At 36.1% G+C, this 24,028-nt stretch overlaps 1 long non-coding RNA gene across 1 annotated transcript; it reads left to right on the top strand.

The window, feature by feature from the left end:
* The first annotated feature begins 17,360 nt into the window (after nt 1-17,360).
* On the top strand, nt 17,361-20,576 carry LOC140848161 (uncharacterized). The gene is made up of 3 exons (XR_012128713.1): nt 17,361-17,480; nt 19,973-20,141; nt 20,485-20,576. It is a non-coding gene; the product is annotated as an uncharacterized lncRNA (long non-coding RNA).
* Nucleotides 20,577-24,028: the final 3,452 nt, after the last annotated feature.

Raw genomic sequence — 24,028 nt, 5'->3', positions numbered from 1 at the left:
TCCCCTTTTTCTCCTTCCCTAGCAGCTGATGAAGCTCAGGCTGAAACAGATGAGAGGTGAAACCCCTGGAGGGGACACAAGACAGCTGTGATCACTGATTCCTTCCTGCCTGGGTTGCCCTCTCCCTGTAGGGCTACAGCACCACTTACGTTATATAAATATATTTACAAATATGCAAACATATGACATCATCAGTGGCTACTCCATGGTTGTTTAATCTCTAACAGAAAGCAATTATTGCTTTCGCACTTAAGCTCACAAATAAGCTGTACCTAAAATAGTTTAAGATATTACACCTAAACTGCATATAAATGATAATGTTGGAATAATGCATTCTAACAGTACTCTTTGCCTTTAGCAAATTGCATTCCAACATATTTATTTCCAATTTCATATTGTGTTGAGGAGGAACAGACCCCCCCTGAATACTTCATAGCCCAAAGTACAACACATACTGAAAATAGTAATCCATTTCTTTCTATCACCTATTGTGCAGTGTTGGTATGTGTCTTCATTCACATCAGAAGTAGTAGATTTCAGTGTTAGTGCAGGGATTCCAGGTAAAGTCATTCTAACATGCTGGTTGGATTGGATTTCACTCTTCTCAGTTGAGTCACCTTCCCACTGATCTCAGTGGGAGTGTTGCCTGAGAGAAGGTGGTAAAATTCAGCCTCAGAGTTTATAAAGTACCTTGAATTTTTTTTTAAATCAAATAGAATTGTGTTCTCTTCTAGACTGCTGTGGCTCTTCCATGCACTGAGCTCTCATTGACTTTGGAGATAATGTGGGACATGGAAAAGATGGGGAAAATCTGAAGCAAATTGAGATCTGGCCAATATCATTATGTGTGAAGGAACAAATTTTAATGCTTTTTTTTTTAAGAGCAGAGTCTAATGCATGTGTTGACTATGCACTCCACTGAAAAACTGAATATTGAGAAATCAATCTTACAGCTTTACATGAGCTGAGGTTTATGGAATGGGACTGAGCCAAGCTGAAATTGCCCTATTTATTTTGTCTGTGACCTCTGTAATCCTACAAATGAGAAATACAACATTGAAAGTATTTGCTATTCAATGAAGACTTTCTAATGCTCAGAGAAATAGTCAATGAACATGCTATTCTTTCTGAAACAAGATAATATTACCAACCCCCCTTGAGGTTCATGCTGCCCACACAATCTTTGGGTATAGCTTGTTAAAATAATCACAAAATACCTGATAATGAAAATTAGACTATATATCAAGGTGATCAGCAAAAATGCCATGTCATTTTATATGTCATTCCCTTCCTGGGGAAGGAGACATAAGCATGATTTTTAGGATAGCATAAAGTGGTAAAGGAGGTCAAAGAAGAATATAAGAATATGTCATTTGAAAATGCAACCAGACTTTGTGGTGGTCAACAAGGAAAATGGGATTTTGTGATACCATTTATATCCTTTTCAAGAAAGAACAATGACCCTTCTCGGGGAACTTCAAATCCAATGTAAGAATGTTAGCAAAACTAAAATGCCACATAAAACATTTTCATGGCACTCAGCATATGGGGATGTAATTAGAGCTAACCCAAATACATGAACATATGCAGTGAGATTGCTATAATTCCTGAAGAAATTGTTAATTGGGATGTTTTTGTGAAGGCTTTTGAGTTCTGGGTAGAGTTTTGAATGAAAAGAACCATGACACACAGTGAAGAGAACATGTCAAACTCAAGGAATTAAAGTCAAGAATGATAAATTCAGATTTGGGGGTTAGCTACTAGGTTTGGAGGTATAAACTGAAAGACTTAAGAAGAAGAAATTGATAGAGGGCCTGCCTCAAAGCTCAATTAGGCTAATAAATTACTAAGAATAAGCACTCAAAATATTTGTTGAAATTATTAAATCAATAAATAAAATTATATATACACACACATAAACAGTTTTTAAATGTGTGTATGTATGTGTGTACATATACATATATAATATATATGTGTATATATATTATATATATAACAGTTTCCATTTACTGGATCCATATGATTTTCTAGGTGAAGTGTTAATTGTTTTACATATATTATCTCTTTTGGTCCTTTCAACACTGTGAAACAATATTACCCTTATTTACAGAGGAGCAAACTGCATTCAAGGAAATTAAATGATTTTCCCAAGGCATTTTGGTTTGATAAAAAAGGCAGTTAAGAAATTCAGTGCTATTATTGGAGAGTGAAAACATTACAATTCTAGAGGAAGACACTGTTGTTATATTTGGAATAATAGAAGAGAGAGAGAGACTTGAGAAAAGAATGTTTTGGTAGTTCAATCATGAAGTGAGTGTTGTGAATTGTGGCTGGGAATGGTGGATCTAAGCATTTCAGAGCAAAAGTCAGTATAGGCGTTGAACTGTGAATCTAAGCAACTCATAAATATTTAATACAAGTTCAAGCTTATAAACAGGTCCTTAGCTCACCATACAAAATATGTTTGTACCAAAAACTTTATAACATAATAGTTTAAAACACAGTTTAGAAGTCAGCTTGCCTAGGTTTGAGTTTGGGATAGTGGGCAAATTACTGAGCCTCTCTTATCCTGAGTTCTCTAATTACAAAATATCTTGTTGCCATTAATAGTTCCTAACCCATGAGTCTATTGTAAAAATTAAATTAGATCATGCATGAAAATAAATAACATTAATATGTGTCAGTTACACATGTTCTATGTCAGCTTTTCTTGACATACAATATCCTAAATTCTCTACTCCTTTCTGTATATAAAAGCCTGGAAAATATGCAATCCATTCTTCCATATCTAAATTCAGTTGCTTTCAAATGTTCTTGTAATATATAAAAAGAAAAAACCTTACATAGTGATCATATGTACATGTATGCACACACATTTCATGAGAATACCCTTATTAAATACCATGAAAACTGATAGTCTATTGTATTACATTCTCTTCAATTTCTTTCTTTTTAAAAATACTGGTTGTGGCTCACTAGTGGCTTTGTGACTCACTAATGGATGTCAATCCACCACTTGAAGAACATTTTTAAATTTCTCCTTGGGTTAATCAAGACTAGTACAGAGTTGTGAATCTATAACCCATTGTCTGCCTCTCAGAGATTTGATTTTATTGAACTGAACTTAGGCATTATGTTTTTGGACTATTTTGAGGAGCTTGATAAAAATCAGTCTTATGAAATTTGGAGCTGTAGGCATTTCAAGGATTTTTTTTAAGGGTTTGATGTGGTTTTTGAGGGCTCATTTACAGGAGCCCTTGTATTTCTAGATCTTATTGTGTCTTTTCTTTATTGGAAACTATGGATCACACAAGGCATCAAAAGCAAAATAGGTAGGCTTCCTAAGGACGAATAAAGCAGAAATAAGAAAAAAGCAGACATTGGATGTATCGGTCCTACCATTGCCTTTATATCATTATTATCTTACATTTTTATGCAGTTATTTTCCATTATTCCAATTAATTTTCTTTCCATGGTATCTTAGGTACCTATTTTTGGGTATCTAAGATATTACTTTGAGTATTTAAGATATTACTACTTTTGGAAGAGATGGTATTTCTGCATGGTTCAAAATACTATAGGTTCAGAAGTGGTGGAGTCTCCCTCTCACCCGGGCCCTGCAGCCTTCAGGTCTCCTCTCCAGAATCAACCAATGTCATCAGTCTCTTGTGTATTCTTCCAGAGATATATAATATCTCAGGATAAATAAAGGTAGATTTACATATCTCAACAAAATTATTTATGATCTACCTAAACAACTAGCCATTTTCTCCCCCTCCAAAAGTGTTTACATATGATTCTATATTAACTTAATCAGTACAGAAGGTTATGCCATATCAGTATGTGACTTCATCAGTGTTTTCTGAGGCTGACTGATACCTCACTATTGATTTTTTTTTACCAATCCCCTACTACTGCATGTTTAAAATGTTTACAACATTTGTAATTATAAACAATGCCAATTAAAAACAATACCACACTAAGTATAGTTATCTATAGATCACTTAACATATGCATAAGTATATCATAGGACAGATTCCTAGAAGAGGAATTTATGACTGACACATATGTGCATTTGTGGTTTTGATAATATTGCTAAACTGGTCCATTCAGGTTTGACCAACTGACGCTCCTAAAGGCAACTCTGATGGTGTCGCACATGCTTCTGCAAACCATAACAAACATCTTTCAAAAGTAATGGGAAATAGATATTTGATTCTGTGTAATGGAGGTAAAATTTGGTTTTAGCGGGAGTAAAATTGAAAAATTACAGAAGTTTCTCAGTGATTATATCTTCTAGAGAAAGGAAGATATTGGATAAGGTAAGGATATGGGAACTACCAACATAAAAATTATAGTTTTTATCTTAGAATGGATAAAGTTTACTGGATATATAGATGAATGGATGGATAGATGGATGCTTGGGTACATCTATCAATAGACTAATAGATTGACAGATTGGGATATCAAGAGATAATTCAGAGATTCCCCAGTTAGTGGTAAAGGAGAGCAAGTTAGCAAGAGAAATGTGGAAGGAGATGTTAACTAACATGATGGAGTAGGGGAATGGACAAATGCTAGGTTAAGGAATTCATCAAGAAGGGAAAAGAAATCTAATTAAGGAAAGACTGTAATGGCCAGAAATACAGGGAAAAATTCTGGATGGAGCCAGGGTAGCAATATTGGTGATAGGAACAAAAGCAGCTTCAGGCAATGAGAAGGACAGAAGGCACATGACAGGAAACAAAAAGACAAGGACTGCTATGAATGCTAATTGCAAATGTTGTGTTGACTCTCTAGGAATATGTCATGTGATTTATAATAATAACAAGATAAAAAGTTCCTTTCCACATGGAGACACCCTTAAGACCTATCTATATTTTCTACCTAATTAGAGTAAAATTATCATACAACAAAGGAAGTATATTATATGTAAAGGCAAAGACTTCAGTTGCTTTAGCCTTCATGGACATAAAAGGAAATTCGCAAAAACTTTCCTCACCATCTTGTACTAATTCAGCCAAATTATCTGTGGAATGTGCCAGCTTCAAATATGAATAGGTTAATTAATGATTCTGTAGTATTCATAAATGCCAACCTCTGGTCAGTACAGTTAGAAAGGTTGTTCATGGGCATGGAGGAATATCTTCCCAGTAGTTCAGATCTAAGGTGGTGCAGTATTGACCAGTGCACACTCAAATAGTTACCTAAATAGAAGTTGGAAAAAGGAGTTACTAATACCATTGTAGTGCTTTCTAACTAATATTTTAACATATGTATGTATATCTTTAAGGCTTTGAGAAAAATTCAGAAAAAATAAATGGGGTTGAAGAAAAATAGATCTAAAGGAGATGAGATCAATGTAGAGAAATAGAGTAGACAAAGTAGCAATAAGGAAAGGTAATTGTTGGAAATGGGAGAGGACATGCGATAAATTGCTGAGTTATGAGAAACAGACAAGACCAGTGCTTGATGTGAGAAAACTTTCTTTGCAATAAAAGGCCCTGGCACTGGTCTCAGCCTGGCAGTATCTAGTGCAGAGCAGCATGACTCGATGCTTCCACCATAGCGGAGGAGTGTGCAGATGAGCTAAATGGGAACTGACACTCATAATCAAAGAATCACAGAAGATGGAACACATATTAGAGATTGCCCTGTGCAAAGCTCTCATTTTACAGATGGGAAAACTGAAATCTAGAGAGGGGAAAATGATTTGCTATGGTCATTAGACAATCTTGTAGAAAAACTGGAGCTTAAACCCCAGGACTCTAGATACTAAATGTAGATTAAAGATCTAGTAGAGATGATTCTTCTTAACTCCATGCAATCTTCCCACTTTCCCAATGACCTTGCTGTAATCTCTTCAAACTCAACCTCTCAAATCACAAATAACAACCTCTCTTCAAAGGACAACCTCTCAATCACAAATTTAATGGCTCATGTGACTATTAACCTAAAGTAGAAGACCTGCAAAGGATTTAGGACTCACAAAACAAGCCACCCATCCATCACACAACCCTCAAGATCTCAGAAGTTGCTATTTGCTTACATTTTCCTGGCTAATGACAAAATTAACAAAATCATTCTCCCTTGGATTCCTATCCAGTTGCTGCCATTTATTTCCACAAGCTTATATGTGTGATAGGCATGGATGTTTGACATATGTATTATACATTTTGATATTTAGTCATACACAACCTTACATTTTTACTTAGTTGTTCCAAGTAACACTTTTGTCTTCTCAATTACCTTAGACTCCCAGGAGGCAGGAACCATGTCTTATTTGTTTTTTATCATCTTGTGCCATCACCGTTTGCAGTCACAATGTATACTATACTATCTAAAGCTTTTCAGACAAGTGGCTGTTTATCTCCATCCTTATTTGGGCATGATTCTAAATGAAAATTCAGTTCTGTTTCAAATGGCCCTCAAGATACTCAGTTGTGGAGATGCTAATGCTATTTCTGCATTTAATAGGCTCATCAACCAATCACATGGAAGAATGATATTTGATCAGTTCTTCTTTATACTAATTCCTAATCTCCTTTTCCATCAATAATCTTTTCCTGCCTTTGTTGTCAGTTTAAGCAGGCCCAAGAGAAGTGACTTTTCCTATGTGCAGTTTCTCTGTTGTTTAATCAAATGGTGGGTGGAATCAAGGTTGGCTGCTCTAAAATGCATCTAAGCAAGGATTCTTAGAGGGTGGAAATGTCAACCTACCTATCCGGAGCTATTCCAAAGTCAGCTGGAGCTGCCTCAAACACTCTTAATTACCATTTTATATTTTAAATGTCTGAGCCAATGTGGTCTCTTTAATAGAAAAAAGTAAAATAAATAAGTCCAGGTAAACAAGAAAAGAAGCCCAGTAGAATGCAATTTTTCTCCAGACTTCCCCTGATGGAAGAAGTGTAGGCAAAGCTTTCCTTAGCATGTTCTTGCAAAGATTGTAGTTAACTGCTCAAAAGCACAAAACACCTTTTTCTGTGGTTTCTTCTTCTTTTTTTTTTTTTTTGAGAGGGCATCTCTCATATTTATTGATCAAATGGTTGTTAACAACAATAAAATTCAGTATAGGGGGGTCAATGCTCAATGTACAATCATTAATCCATCTCAAGCCTAATTCTCGTCAGTCTCCAATCTTCTGAAGCATAACGAACAAGTTCTTACATGGTGAACGAATTCTTACAGAGTGAATAAATTCTTACATGGTGAACAGTACAAGGGCATTCATCACAGAAACTTTCGGTTTTGATCACGCATTATGAACTATAAACAATCAGGTCAAATATGAATATTCGTTTGATTTTTATACTTGATTTATATGTTGATCCCACATTTCTCCCTTTATTATTATTATTATTTTTATTTTTAATAAAATGCTGAAGTGGTAGGTAGATGCAAGATAAAGGTAGAAAACATAGTTTAGTGCTGTAAGAGGGCAAATGTAGATGATCAGGTGTGTGCCTATGGACTAAGTATTAATCCAAGCTAGACAAGGGCAGCAAAACATCGACGGATGCAGAAGATTTCTCTCAAAACAGGGGGGGTGAGGTTCTGAGCCTCACCTCTGTTGATTCCCAATTTCTCACCTGATGGCCCCCCTGCGACTGTGCCTGTCTTAGGTTGTTCCTCTCTTGAGGAATCTTACCCATCTCTGGCTAACCAGTCATCTTCCAGGGCCATGCAGGGAAATGTAAAGTTGGTAAGTGAGAGAGAAGCCATATTGTTTAAAAAGGTTAGCTTTTTACTTCTTTGCAGATTTATGCCCTGTGGCTTCTATGCCCAGCACTTGTCTCGAGGTATCTTTACTTGGTAAATTCGATATGAGGCACGAATTCTATTTAAGTGTTGTAATTAGGAAGGAAGAAGAAAAGCTATAGAGGTAGTATATGGAAGAAAACATGGGAGGATTGATTATTTCTTTAACATATCTTCTTGTAGAGTACCTTAAGCATGTATAGGTTTTAAACTAACAACTAATTTGCACTCACATATTAACATAATAGGAATACGGTGACATAAACAAAGCAAATCTATAATTACCTGTGGTTTCTTCTTTTGAGGACTGATCACCGCAACTGATAGCTCAGCCCTCATCCCAGCTTGAGTTGCCAAGACAGACATTTAATTGGGTGGGGCATTCAATTGCTTGGAAATTATTGTGCAAATAAAACCCCTTAACCCCAGGTATTGCCAATGACTTTATCAGGGAAATAAACATATTTGAGGAATATGAAGAACTTTATGTCAGACTGCACACAACTTTCCCATTAGTCCCCAGTGTCCAGCTTTTTTCACGTGCCTTGTCTCTGATCACACTCTATTAACTCATCTTTTTTGTTCAGTTTTGGTATCCTTGTAGTCAATAAAGCTACAAACACACCTGTCCATAGAACACAACAGACCTGAGAACATCGTGCTTTTATACTGTGCAAGTGTTCCCATTGGACACACAACCCAAAAACATTCCTGAAGAAACTCCAGCCATACTTTTGACATTTATTTGACTTTGTTTATGGCAGTCATCTAAAAATATAAATTACAATCCTAATAACACAATATCACAGGAAATCACTGTTAGAGCCTATAAATATTATACGTATATTTTTAGAGGTTAGATGATTCTTCTAGAATTTCTTATTCTTTACTAATTTAAGGCTAAAGCTTGTTTAGATTGCATTTCTAACTGAAAATCCCTACAGTAACACCATTATGGAAAAGCCACATGTTTAAGAAGCTGCATAGGACCAGCAGGAGGGTGGGAGATGCTAACAGTAGTGTTATTAAATGTGCATTATACTTTATTCAGGGAGAGACATTTACTATTCTTGTCATACTCCTTAGAAGAACCTGTGGGAAATGAGTTTTAAATGGAATTTATATCAGGCATGACTTTAAAGAAATGTAATTTTCAAAGGAGGCAGAAGAGGGATTGTTGTGTGTGTCTCCATGTGGGCTTCTGTGTGTACATGTGCATGTGTCACAAGTGAACCAAATGCCACTCCGGAGGACATTGCCCTTCACAACATATACATTGAGAGATCATGGAATCTTTCCCTACTCATTTATGGAAGGCATTTTTTTGGAATGAGCCTTTAAATTAATGGCCACAGAAGAAAGGCAGTTTTATTAATGCTTTGTCAAACTTTGTTTCAGATAAAAAACAAACTGCTCAATTTACCACAGTTGATTCCAAATGATACTTGTGTACTCTTAAAATTGAAATCCACTCTAAGAAGACAGATTTACCACTTTCAGTGATAAGGGCACAATGGCATCCAGGATTGTATGGTATGAACATAAAAGACTCTTTAGCGATGTTTGAGCTACGTCAGTATCATTGAACTATGTATCTAGCTCCCATACATGACTGGTTTGAAAAGGGTAGAACTTATTAGAATATACAAATTCTGTTTCATGTAAAAAAAAAATAAGGACTTCAGTCATTCTACCTTATATTCCCACCATGTACACAGGTGACAGAAAAGAAGTTATCATTCACTTTTTAATGTATTCATTTTTTAATAAATATTTTTTGAACATGAACTGTGAGTCAGGTATTACAGGGAACATTGGGTGTATAACAGGTGCCTTTTGTCACACTGGGCCATTCTCACAGAGCTTATGAAGAGCAAATTACTACGATGAAAGTATGACAAAAGTCTTGAGGTAAAACTAGTGTGATATGAAAGCAGATCAAAAAGGGAGCCTGTATTGGACAGTTAGAGGAGATTCCCTGAAAAAGCAACATTTCAACTGAGGTCCTAACATGGTATTAACTACTTTGGGCACATTGATTTATTTTCACATTGGTTCTGACAATTGCATATTACTATTCCCATTTTATAGATGATGAAACTGAGACATAGGAAGTTTAAGCCATTTGTCCAAATCCAAACTGCTTACGTGTGGCATAATTAATACTTCAATCCAATGTTTACCATTCTTAAATTTATGCTTCTTCTACCAACACCACAACACCTCCAACAATACCTTAAAGACAGATCCTGCTGCACTCACTTGATAAACCTTCAGGGCTCCTGAATATGTTCAATGTCACTCAGTCAATGTTGTCTGATGAAGACTATTTATGCCAAGGGAATTTTGAGGATAGTCCAGTACAAATCAATACAGTTTTGCATGATTACAAATTGGTAAATTGATCCAAATCTTTCTTTTCCTTGCAGAAACCAATTCCACTGGAAAATATAGATCCCTTATGATGTATATTCCCTTAGTAATAAGCAGCACCAATCTGGGACATGGTGCATCATGTCACTTGAATAGTTTTGGAACTGATTGTTTGGCCAACTTTACTACACTTCTCATACCAAGAGACTTGATGTCTTTATTTGGCCCAGAAAAATCTGGCTCTTCACCAGATAAACTTGTTTCAATAGTCCAGGAGGTATCAGTAAAATATATACACACTTTGTATATTCATTTCAATTATACAAATATTTATTGGGAGCCTTATAAATGTAAAACATTGTATAAGTTTCACCTCTTTCCTCCAGGAAGGAATCTTCCTACCATCTAACAGGATGGTGCCAGAATAACTCAATAACAAAGGGAAATAACTCAAGGGAGGGAGATTTAAGTGCCATCAGGACAAAATGCCAGAAGAACTGAATGGAGGAAAGAAAGTACATCTGATTTCCAAAAGAAATGGCATTTTAGGTACAATGGAAAGGGGATTAGAGGAAGGGAAGGCTCCACAGACTGATGATGGCATGTGGGGAAGTTTTTGGTGTGCTTGTACTGAGTGGTTCCATTTGACAGAATTACAAGGTAGTTGAGTTACGGTAGAAGGACTCAGTAATATTGTAGAGTTATTATTTGAAGGTAATTGGAAAACAAGGATTTTGAGTAAGAGATTAGTATGTTTAGAAATGTAGAAAGATAAACTGGGTGAGAATGTGTAGAATTGTTTGGATTGGAGGGAGAAGAGACAGTAGGAATGAGGAGAAAAGGGAGACAAGTTTAGAGATTATTAAATATCGACAGTGTGAATGAAGGATGTTTCTATATAGCATAGTGATCTGTAGCACTACTGTGCTATAGCATTAACTATAAAATATCTATATTTACTTTCTTGATTAGGAAAAAAGGAAAAAAGAGTCTGGATACAGTTTGTACCAAGTGTTGGTGAAAAACTAGAATTCTCATACATTGATCATGGTAGTGTAAATTGGTATAATTTACCATTTTTAAAAACTGTTTAACATTATGTAACAAATCTGAGTATATTTGCACTTTATGACCCAACAATGTCACTCCTAGGTATGTTCCAAATAAATGTATATGTAAAATGAAAACGTGTGTATAAGAATGGTCATCGCATTTATAAGAGTCCCGACATTTTGTTGTTTCCATGCAACACAACTGTCCATAAACAGGTGAAAGGATAAACAGGTTGTAGGATATTAAACACTGAAATCCTATATAGCAATGGAAGTGAATGAACTGCCACTACACAGTAACACGGGACAAAAGCAGTGGGACACTGATTAGCCACAGCCTTTGCATAACCAAAACTATCAACATTACCCCCAAGTAAATTAAAAAAGAAATGAAACCTATAAAAAATCCACCAACAGTCATTACAATACCACAACCAATCCCACCACTTACAATCAACTCCACCCCATCAAAACAGGTGAAGATTTTGATGAAACAGCACAGTAACTAATCACAAAAATAGTATTTAAAATACAGAGAATATATGTTATCATTATTTTCACATGGGATTTAACCATGGTCAAGGACATGAAAAACCATCATTGTATGTCAGCTATTAAGAACATTAATGACCCATGTTATATGTTATTCCATTCATATAAAATTCATAAATATTGCATTCATATAAGATTTAAACTAATGTGCTGTGTCAGCCAGCAATCACAATAGCGGCCATCTAGGAAGAGGATGACTGGTAATGATCAGGAAGAACTACAAGGATTTTTTGAAGTCAAGTATTTTTTCTTGCTCTGAGTGGTAGTTACCTGTATGCTCTTTTGTGAAAATTCATCAAGGTGCCCACACATGATTCTTACACTTTTCTACATGTAAGTTATACAGCAATAAAAAATTTTATTAAGTTAATAAAAAAGAACTGGGAACTAAGAAATGTTACAGAAAGATAAAGACATTGCAAAATGTGAACTGGAAGTGAAGCCTTCAAGATGTTTAACCACTTCAAGGTTCCCCATTTTGTTCAGGATAGCACAAGGTGGTCCAACATCTGGTGATTCAACCTTCTGAGAACCAGAAATCACTGGATGATGGATAGGATGCATAAGAAATGTAGAATTACCTTCTGCTCTCACACATACACCTATTTACTTATGGGATAATTTGTAACACAGCATGAACCCCATGCACTGAATTAGTTTTCCTAGGTATTTTAGTATTTGTTGATGTGTGTCTTTCTCTACCCTGGGGGTCTCAAAAAGTACAAAGAAACTGATGGTCTGATGGTAAACATTCCTCTTGCTTTGTTAAACTTCGTGTTGTTGTGTTCTGGCATCATTTTCTTTATAGGTAAATATAATGGCTATTCATGTGTGTACACTCATTATTAAAACCACCTATATAAGCCTTGCTTGATGATTGATGATTCAAAGCTGAAAACCCTGTAGTCTGGTCTGGCCTTTCTCATATGCCAACTATAACTACATTAACATGTAATGATCAGTAAATCCTTTTACTAAATAGGTAAAGGTAAAAGGAACAAAATTAAAAATTTTAAGAAGAACTGTCAGGCATAGAAACAGTTTGGATCACTGTGAAAATAGAAAATATTAGGGATTTAAAATAAAGTAGACATCTATTTTTTTTTTCTTTTGCTCCAGCTCCAATTTGTCATTTGCATGCTATTTGGAATTGATGCTAATGAACTGTCACCATTGAGCTGGATTTTGGTGGGTGTGGGCTGAGGAATGAGTCTAAATAGATTGCCCTTTAGGTGCACCAGTATCAGAATTTTTCAGCAGAAACCAGAGACTAATAGCCACAAAAAGGAATTAAGTACCCTCTCATTACAATGGATGACTTCCTCAAAGGAGGTCCTTGAGCGCTGAGAGGACAGAGTGGCAGGGAGTTTCCACTCCAGGGAGCAATGTCATACCTTCATTGTGGATAGAAGATGCCTTTCTTCTGGGTTGGGCACTAACTCATTTTCCCTATACTGAATCTACTTTTACTATTTAAATGCAAAAACCATTAATATAACAGGCTTGACATGCAGAGTATGATTAAAGCGCTATGGCACTAATCTATTTTTTCTGGAATGGGAAGGCAATTTCTGCTGAATCAGAAGGGTCCCTCACTACATATCACTAGCCAGCTCATAATATTTTCAATTCAATATAATGTTCATTTCAGTGCAGATATCCATACTAATGGGTGGGAGCAATGTCATAGACAAAGCCAAATTTACTGAATATATTGTTATATTTAGAATTTTGATGTATTGGATATTTTGGTAACTTATACATAAACACACACAACACATAGGCCATGGGGAAAGATCTGACCTATGAAAGCTAAAAGAAATAGCATCCTTGCCCAATCAAATTTTTGCTAATTCTTTAATTCTCTTTTTATCCCTTCCCAGTTTGATGCAGAATACCTACCCAAGATGTGCTAGCCTTCCTCATTTTCACCCTCCTAGTACTAAGGAAATTAATTGTTTTGTTTTAAAAGACTTCCTGCAGGGCTGCAGACAAGCTGGGAAAATAAAAATAAGCATGAGAGAGTAAACTTTGTCTGTACATGATATATTCTACTTAATTATGTTAATAAGGACTCTAAAATAATTATGAGATGATCGTTTCTATTTATGCCACTATATTGGTAAAAAATTTACTTCCCTCTTCTAGAGAGTCATGGACTTTTCACAGAATCTCTCCTTTTTCTTTTTGACTATTTAATTTGCATGATAGTAGGCACCAGAGAAAGAGTGAAGTACAGAAGATGAAACCAAACTCAATCATAGCAATATTTATCAGAAAGTTAGAAATTTTACAAATACAAATACTGTTTCTGTCCCTATTATAACTAAAGTTTGAGAGATGGAAATAACTTGTCACTGGCCCTTTCGGTGCAGGTAGAGAAAGGGGAAAAAGGTGGCGTTAAACAGTTATTAAACTTGAACTATTCTTTCTTTTCAGTCTGCAAATGTATTTTTCTGCTACATCTTAAAAATCATGCTGAAATCCATTTGACCTCTTTCTCACCTCCAGCCGTTCACTTAAAATGTGGCCTCCTATGCATATAAAGCTTTGAAAATTTAGCAAGAGGAAGAGATATGAGAAGGAAGGGAAAATGCACTTATGCAGGTAAGGGCAGCCATGTCCCAGAAATTACATCAGGTGTGTTCTATGTTTTGTTCATTTCATTCCCAGAAAAATTAATAGGAAAAGGAGACTTTTTACTGAGGTTCACAAAAGTTAAATAATGTGCCCAACTTCACGTTGTTAATAGGTAACAAAGTTAGAATTGTAACCAGGCTGTCTGATCTAAATCCCATGATTTTTCCAGTGCATGTTATTGAAAAGTACATGTGCCTCACTATCCATTATCATCCAGTTTTTCACTTGCCTTATCTATTATGCTTATGTTATTATGAAAATAATTAAACTTACCTTAAAATAGATCAACATTTTATTTTTAAAATGTAGAAAAACAGTTTTATCTCAACAAGATACCAACAGCAGAACATAACTTCATTTCTAATGCAAACCACTCCAAAAGTGGCTTTATCTCTGAGATGATCCTATTTCTAATGCAGTGTACAGAAGAGGAAAGGTTTACAGTGGTGATGAGGAAAGATCAGGAAAAGTGTCAGGCCTGGGGCAGAAGATCAATTGTATACACTGTGAGTTGTTCCTGCCCAGAACCCCAGGGACTCAACTGCAATCCCATTCTGCCTTCAATGCCTCCTTTCTCTCTGCTCTTGAATAGTCCCTTTTGAAAGCACACTGTCTAAAGTTCACATAGAACTGACTCTAGCTCAGAGTTCAACCATTTAGTTGAGCTAAGAACCTGGAAGGGCAGATGATTATTATTTTTTTCTTTCTTATCTAAACCACTTATGACTTCTAAATTAGAATGGCAAGATTTCAGATATAGTATTTTCTGCTTCCAGTCAAGTCAGTTAATATTGTAATTTATCATGTTAGTGGTACCATTTGTCCCTTCTGATCTCACCCTACATGCAGAGGCAGCAGTTTAAAAGGGGTACATAAACTCTGCTTCAACTGAGGGGGAGAAGGGGTGTAATTACAAATAATGCACTTGGCAGAATAAATAATGCATTTTGTAGAATATAAATCAGCATCCTTACAGAATGACTCTGAAGACATCTTGGCAACCTTGATGGCATTACCATTAATATGTGATGATAAAGAGCATGAATAAAGTACTTAATGCTATATTTCATATCACATGGTACATAACTACAGAACTGAATTTTCCCATTTCTAAAATAATAGATCAGAATATAATCTGGTCACTGATTATTAGGATACTGTACAAACAGAATTGCTAGCAAACTGCATATATTTTTAATCAAAACCATTTCAGCAAGGAAAGTTTTCAACCTTGAGCTGCCAAAATCTATGATCACTCTCATCATCATCTATTCTTTGTAGTTTTCTTCTCTTGTAAAATCTGCCTTTGTTTGCTAGACTAATCATAGGAATCATAAATTGCAATTTCAAGAAGATAGAAAGAGACAATATAAACTTTGATCCCAAGTGTTTCTTCTCGTAGAACTCCAAAAAGAGGTTTTAAATCTTACAAATTGTCTTTGCCAACAATGATTAGAAACCCAGTGGCTGCCCCGGTAATTGCTCCATAATCATATCTGTAATACCGACCTGGTTTATGCATACAATCTATATTCTAACAGCAGTCAACAGGTCACAAGTTAATAAAAATACCATTAACATCCCTCTGTGATGAAGGAAGAGAGATATTAATCTTACTAGGCCACAGTGGGCCAATATAATTTCCTTGGCTGTTAGTATAATTAACTGTACTGGGCTGTGGACTTCCCTGGAGAACAGTGTGGGCACAGGATGACCTTGAAGTGTGCTCTCTGTGGTTTTATGCCAGAGGTCACAGTTTGTCAAGGTTTCCAGTCAGCTCTGAGCCAGGTTTCTCGGAAGATATTTGCTTATGTAACTGGACTGGACACCAAAGCATTCACACAATATCTGTTTTCCTCCAGTACAGGTGCATATACACAGTGCAACTGGTGCAACTACCATAACATTGAGAGTTTGACATCTCCAGTTTCTCCTTTGCCCCTCTTTCCAAGCCTGAGACGATCAACTTTGTTTTCCTGCATATTCAACATGCCTTCTTGCTTTTCAGAGTCCTCCCTTACCTAATAAATGTAACACAAAGATTACAATGTCGACTTTCAAATTTTGAGCAACCCCCATCACAATACAGCTTAAATCCTCTTGTGTTTTTGCATTTTGAAAACTGCTTTTTAAAAAAGGAGAATGTTTTCTCTCTCATTAAATATTTCTTTGGAACAAAAATGTTTCTGCTTGATAAGACATAAGGTACATGTAACTTCATTAGTTAAAGATCTTGTCAAAATTGCTATCAAATATGATTGTAACCATATCATCTTCTTTGGAAGATAGGGATTCAAAATCTGAAGGAAGAAAAGGGATATTATCACTTGTCCCTGAGATGCTGCTTACTGACCCTCATAGTAAATTTGCTTTACTGATGTTTGGAGGTATACATGGGGACTGGAGAATAGCATCAGGTAAGTTTGTGATGACCACAAAATGTATGCCTTTCCTCCCTGCTTAAGCACAGCTCCACTGTTTCAATATGGGATCTCATTGGTCACTGTCAGTTTTGTAATGAAAAATTTCCAAGATATAAAAACACAGAGGATAATTATATAAACACATCTGTAGCTTTCATTTGGTTTTACTTATCTAATAATATTTGCTACATTAGCTCCTAATCTTTTTCTTTAAAGCAATAATTGTCACTGATTCAGATGATGTTTCTTTTCCACCATCCTGAGTGGTAACTATCATCCTAAAGTTTTACTGCTGGTAAAGTACTTTGACTAGTAAACAACCTGCAGTTGAGCTCTTCATGTTTTAAATTGCCTGTGTTGTGGGCTGAATTGTATCCCCCACCCAAATTCATATGTGGAAGCCCTAACCTCTGGTATTGAGACTGTGGCCATATTTGGAGATAGGGCCTTTAAAGAGGTGATTAAAATAAAGTGGCTGTTATTGTGGGCCTTAATCCAACCTACTGGTGGCCTTATAAAAAAAGGAAGAGAAGTCAGGGAGCTGCCCAGAGACAAGACCATGTGAGGACACAGGGAAAGGTGGCCAACTCCAAGCCGAAGAGAGAGGCTTAGAAGAAACCAAACCTACCCACTCGTTCATCCAGGATTCCTGGCCTCCTGGGAAAAAATCAAGTTCTCATGTGTAAGCCACCCAGTCTGTTATACTTTGTTATAGTAACCATAGTATACCAACTCCTTCAGGGTTTTTTTTTTTTCTTCACTGTCTTTCATGTTTCCCTCTGCTGATAAATGCTACACTAGTTGACTTACTGTAACAATGGATTCCACTGTATTTATGTGCCATGCTGCTTTATCTGCTCCCTCACTGACGGATGTCTATGTCAGTCTCAGTTTCCTGCTAAAATAAGCAATGTCGAACTGAATGTGTTCTATATGTTTCCATGTACACACTTGAGAATATTTCCCTATATTTAGGAGTAAATTTTTCTGTTTGGTACACATAGTTTCACGAGTTTAAGATCTTCTCAAATAGCTATCAAATGTGATTGTAACCAAAAATCCTCCTCTCTGCAATATGTCATTTCTGTTTCTTTACATTCTTATCAAGATTTCTTAGTGTGTGACTTTCAGATGATTTTTTTAATCTGATGGGTGAACAGTGGCAGGTATCTCAATATGTTACTTTGGATTTCTCTGAGTAAATTTGAGCACCTTTTCATATTAAACATTCTAGTTTCCCATTCCCTAAACTGCTTAATCATAACATAACATTTGCTCATTTCAGATTTATTTTCCTCTTTTTTTACTGATTTCTATGATTTGTTTGTATACTCTGACAATTGATCTTTTATAGGTTATGTACAATTGCAAATATCTCAAAGGCTGTGGTTTATACTTTAACTTTGTGGATGGTATTTCTAATCTGAAGGTGGTAAAATATAATAAAAATATTTATGGTTTAGAACTTTTGTGTCTTGTTTCAGAAATCTTCCCTTGTATCAGAATAAAAGAATACATTTTTAAAGGTTTTAAATATTGCCTTTCAAATTTTGTCCTTTAGTTATCTGTAACTCATTTTACTATATGATATAAGAAAGGGCTAATTTTACAATTTTCTGTGGCCAATTGTTTCCACATCATTACTTCTCTAATTATTACCTCATCTACCCAATACTATTTCATCTACTAAATTTCGATATAGAGCTGAGTATGTCTTAAAAATGTTAATCTACTCACCTATATGTCTATAACTGAGCCAATACCACCTTGTCTTAGTAACTATTGCTCTATAATAAATCTTGACATTTGGAAAAATAAGCTCCCTCCCGCAAAATGTCATCTTATTTTCTTTCAAAATCATATCAGCTATTCATGTACCTTTGCACTTTGAATATATTTCAGAAATAATTTGCAAAATATTGTAAAAACCTTTTTGGCATTTGATTGTAATTGTGTTGAACTTAGCGTTTGCTATTCTTACATACATTTTAGACAAATATTATATGGAATAATTAAGTAGCACAGCTACACCTAAAAATTAGATAAATATATCTGGAGGGGAAATACTAGAAAGTAAAGAAATGCAACAGATTGAAGCCTCTGAGCTCCAGGCGGAGTGTGAAACAGTCTAGGACAGCCTCACCTGAAGGGAACAGGGCTGGAGTCACATCTTGACAAAGGATAGGGCTCCTGGACTTGCCAAAGAAGGCTGAATACACCTCCATTTATTTATGCTTTCTTAATGCCCTTCAACAAATATTTAAAATTTTTTTCTATCAGGCTTTTAAACACCCTTTTTCTATTTTTTTCCCAGGTAATTTATATTTTCTTCTGTTACTAGAAATATTGTCAAAAAAATAACTTGCAAAAAACCCAAAACCACTAATTTAAGAAGATATATGCACTCCTATGCTTATCAAAGCATTATTTACAATAGCCAAAATATGGAAGCAACCTAAATGTCCATTGATAGATGAATGAATTAAAAATAGGTGGTACATATATGCAATGGAATATTACTCACCCATAAAAAATAATGCAATCTCACCATTTGTGATAACAATAAAATGGATGGACCTAGAGGGTATTATGCTAAGTAAAATAAGTCAGAGAAAGAAAAATGTCATATGATTTCACTTATATGTAGACTCTAGAAAGCAAAACAAACTAGAAATAGACTCAGACACAGGGACCAGACTGGTGGTTTCTATACTGTAGGAAGGTTGAGGGTAGTGATAGAAATAGGTGAATGGGGAAGAAAAGTAGTGAAAATTTTGGTATCTTGATCTAAGTGATAGTTATACGAGTATATCCATATGTCAAAATTCATTGAGTTATATACTAACATTTGTGCATTTTATTGTATGTACTCAATAAAAAATAAATCACATTTTCTGTTTGTGTCTTTATAAGAATGTTGTTGTTTTTTGTATATTCATTTTTTTAACCTAGAAAACTTACTGAACTCTTTTATTGATTCTATTTTTTTCTATTTAGTTGCATGCAATCAAACTTTTGTTTTGTTTAATTAACCTTCCAATCCAAAGAGTTTATATTTATTTTCTTGTATCATTTTACTGACCAGTATCTCTGAAATTGTCATAAATTGAAGTGGCAATAGTGTGCATTTTTGTTCTTGTCATGGTTTTAAATAAAATGTTTCTATATTTTCAGTCTGACTGTTAAAGACTTTTGGTAAAGACCCTCCATTAGGTGTTGGGACCTCCTGTGTGTCCTGTCCCCCTGGGCAAGCAGTTTGAGATAGACCTTTGCCTCAGGCAATAGTCACATCCTGCTTTATCCATCCTTCTTTGCAAGTCCAGGAGCTCCACCCTGTGTCAAGGTATGATTCTAACTCTGGTACCCTACCACAGGTGAGGCTCTCCTAGACTGCTTCACACTCCACCTGGAGCTCAGTGGTTTCAAATAGTGCATTTCTTTGCTTTCTAGTGTTTTCTCTGTAGAAATACTTGTCTATTTTGTAGGTGTAGCCATGCTACTTAATTGTCTCATATTATATTTGTCTAGCATTACTGTGATTTTAGAGTAAAAGAATACATAAAAGCATTAACTTACTACAATATCTAATTCAGGAATCATTCCCATCCTGTGCAGCCCTTCCCTGCTCTAAACTCCTGCCCTGCTTGAAGGAACAGAATGATAGGCTCTCAGGATTTTTTTCGCAGTTACTGATTTCGAAGATCAAGCTCCAGTCTCCTGGATACTGTTCAAGTCACTGTTCAAGGACCTTGGTCACAGATGTGTCATTGTGGCTGAGTGAGCAGAAGAGAGGTAAGAGATAGAAAAAAAGTAGAATGTGAAAGGACTTCACAGAAGACAGTGGACTCACATAAACAGCATAGTGTGCAGAGAAGAGGGGAAGGTCTGCAAACCTAAATATACCGAACAACATTCAGTTCACTGGTCATTTAATATGTATATAATAAATAATGTATGCAAGTGGGTAATTTTCAACACTGATGTTGACTTCAGAATGAAGTGAAAATGTACAAAAAATTATTTGATTTTGTATAATAACTCATTATAGTTGAATAATTTCTGTCACATTAAGTATGTCTCAGTATTTACTTGATTATAATAGCAGATGGTCTTAACATGAACTTAAGAGTCATGATATAATATTTATGTGGAATAGACATCTAGCACAGGAAGGAAAAGTCGAGAGGGAATGTGGACCAAAGGCAAACATCAGTTCTGAGTATGACATTGATGCTCTTACATTTTAGCTCTGAGGATTTAGAACTTAATCTATAGCAAATGAGCAAATACAGAAGACTAGGACCTGGTTTGTTCAATTAATTGTTGAGCGATGAGGGAGATTAGAACAAGGGAACTCCAATTAGAAAAGTATGACGCATATTTTCTATCAATTACACTAACAATTTGTGCATAAAAATGGAGACATGGGACAAGAGATACCTTCCTGTTCATTTCTGACTGAATTTTTGCAATCGACCATGTAGGGTTTTGTTCTGATTAAGAAGGAAAGTTGGACTATAGAAGTGGCTGGTTAATTTTATGCCATTATCCCATAACGTCATGCAATGAAGCAGGATTCCTACAAATATTTCTTATAATTGTTTCAGAGTCTTACCAACTGAATATTAGAAAAAATGTTTATTTTTCTATTGAGGTTCCCTTAAATTTTAAAGTATTTTCTTATCTCCTTCAAAATTGCACCTATGTACATTGCCCTTGGATGCAGCCAGTGATCATAACCACTACCACAAAAACTCCTTATAATATGACAGCTGTTCAGCTGCTAAGGAAGAAACATATTCCAGAGCTTTTTCCTGGGTGGATCTATTTCAGGACAGAGGTCTTTTAGAGTCAATATTTTATAGCAGAGTGGTGCACTGAAGCAGTTACGAAGCATCAGGGAGATGCAAGCCAGCAAAATTCCTACAGGCACAACCACATCCATTCCCTTTGAGCCATGCTGTTTAACTCCTAGAGCCTGGTATTTGGGTAATGTTAGAGCAATAGGGAAATGACTAAAAAGCTGTAATTGGCTTTAAGAAAAGTATAAATGTATGTTGCAGGCATGAGCAGAATGAGTGGTTTAGAAGTGAGTCCATTTTGAGTAGTTGCTTGACTTGGTTTTTAATATAAAGTGTTATGCAGAAATAAGTACAAATGCATGCAGTAACACATACAAATATTTAAATTAGCACACAGGAAATGGTGTAGGGGCCACTGAAGCACACCGCCCATGTAATGCTTCAGAGCCAAGGCACTCACTGCCCAGGTGTCTGGAATTTCAGCTGCCAGTGGCTCTTACCTTTGTCCTTCTCCAGTAACTGCTCTTAGCTAAAGAGCTTCACCCAGTGTTAAACCCCTTACCTGGGGGCAGCCTGCATCCAATAACTGCTCAATGTGTGGAGACAAACGCCTGGTCCCCTTGCTTCAGCTGGGACAAGGGAGCCATCCTAGGTCCAGAGCTCCCAACAGTAATGGGTGAGCCTTTTGTTTTAACTGCATCATGTTCAGCTTCACCCTCTGCCCAGTCCCTAACCCTCACAGGTGTTTCCAGGAGCCCTCCCAAAAACCTCTAGAAATAATTCTCTGTCTCAGAGTCTCTTTATCAGGAAGCCTGACCTAAGACTGTTGATACCAGAAGTAAGCTTCAGGAAGGCTCTAAAACAGTATATTGGATCTAGATTACTCACTAGCTTGCTGACAATAAGTCCATCTCCAGTGGCAGGTGGAGCACTGATAGCCCCTGACATATGGTAGTAATAAAATTTTTAAATCTTTGATCAGTGCAGATGCAATATCTCAGGTGTTTGAAAGATTTGGGGAAATAAAAATGATAAAGAATATGGGATCAGATAACTGTTGTCAGGGACCATTAATGCCTTGGACAAAGACAACAGAAGGCAAAGGTGATTAATTACCAACAGAGGGCAAAGTCTGAGTGCCAGAAAGCCTTGGTGACAGTATGTACTCTGTTCTCTGGCAGGCAAAGGGCAGAGAAACCTGAGGATCAGACCCAGGACTTAATTGTGACAATAGACAAAGTGGAATTTCCAACCTGAACAAGTCTGCTACCAGGTCAGAAGTGGGATTCTGAGATGAAGTGTGGGGACATCTGGGCTGAACTCTCAAATACTGTGAATCCTCAGGATCCCCTAAAGATTCTAAGCCTCTAGAAAATCCCACCCTTACCTGCTATAAGTGAGTCCTCATCCTTTATTTGGAGATAATGCAGACATTTCTATATTACAAGATTACAAACTCTCTGAGAACTACCACAACAAAGTAACATGGGATGTACTTGTAAGAGAGGCATATGAATCAATAATCACAATGGTGAACATTTTCTGTAGGCTAGAGTTGATGGTAAAAGATAATATTAAAGAACTGTGTTCTTTAGTAGCAACTTCTCCTTCTAGATGCCAGGCAAATAACTAGGATCAAGTTCCAACATAACCTGGCCAGGAAAGTGGTGAGTCTATTAAGAGAAACAGGTGATATTCTGAAAGAGCTTCAGGATCTCACTCACATGTACTGGTAGGAGTTCGGGTTATATATATGGGCCTGCATTCTGTAAGGCAGTATATATGGAAGTGGATCCTGAAGATGCTTTCAATAAGAAAGAAATAGAGTTGTATAAGGAAGAATTTATTAATACGACAGCATTCTCCCATGATACAGAATTTAACACCCTAGCAAGGACACGGTGAGACAATGCTCCTAGGATAACTCTGGAAGCTTTGATAAAGTGATTATCCATACCAACTGAATAGAAATGTGAAATCCTTCTTGGTGGAAAGGCTCAGAGAAGTGGGGATACTCGTATGGATAGACTGCTTAAGGTCAGAAAGCCTACCATATTACTCTATCCTATGGAAGACGGTTTCTTTAGCAAAGTAACATGGGATGTACTTGTAAGAGAGGCATATGAATCAATAATCACAATGGTGAACATTCTCTGTAGGCCAGAGTTGATGGTAAAAGATAATATTAAAGAACTGTGTTCTTTAGTAGCAATAAGATGGTTGGGTTGCCAAATAATAGAAGCCAGGTAGAAGTGCTTAGCCACCAGACACAAAGGAGTACGTGCAGTTACTGTAATGAATAACATTGTCAGAGTGGCAAACAGGCTAGAGGATGGGGGTGTGGGGAGGTGGGCTCAGTGGGTTTGACCCTTACGGAACTATGGAGAGTGTTAATAGGACATAATGTTTCCAGGACCAAATAGATGGG

The sequence above is a fragment of the Manis javanica genome, chromosome 3, assembly GCF_040802235.1.
Source record: "Manis javanica isolate MJ-LG chromosome 3, MJ_LKY, whole genome shotgun sequence".
Lineage (NCBI taxonomy): Eukaryota > Metazoa > Chordata > Mammalia > Pholidota > Manidae > Manis > Manis javanica.
The sequence above is the reverse complement of the archived record's forward strand: the minus strand, read 5'-3'. Positions and strand labels throughout refer to the sequence as shown.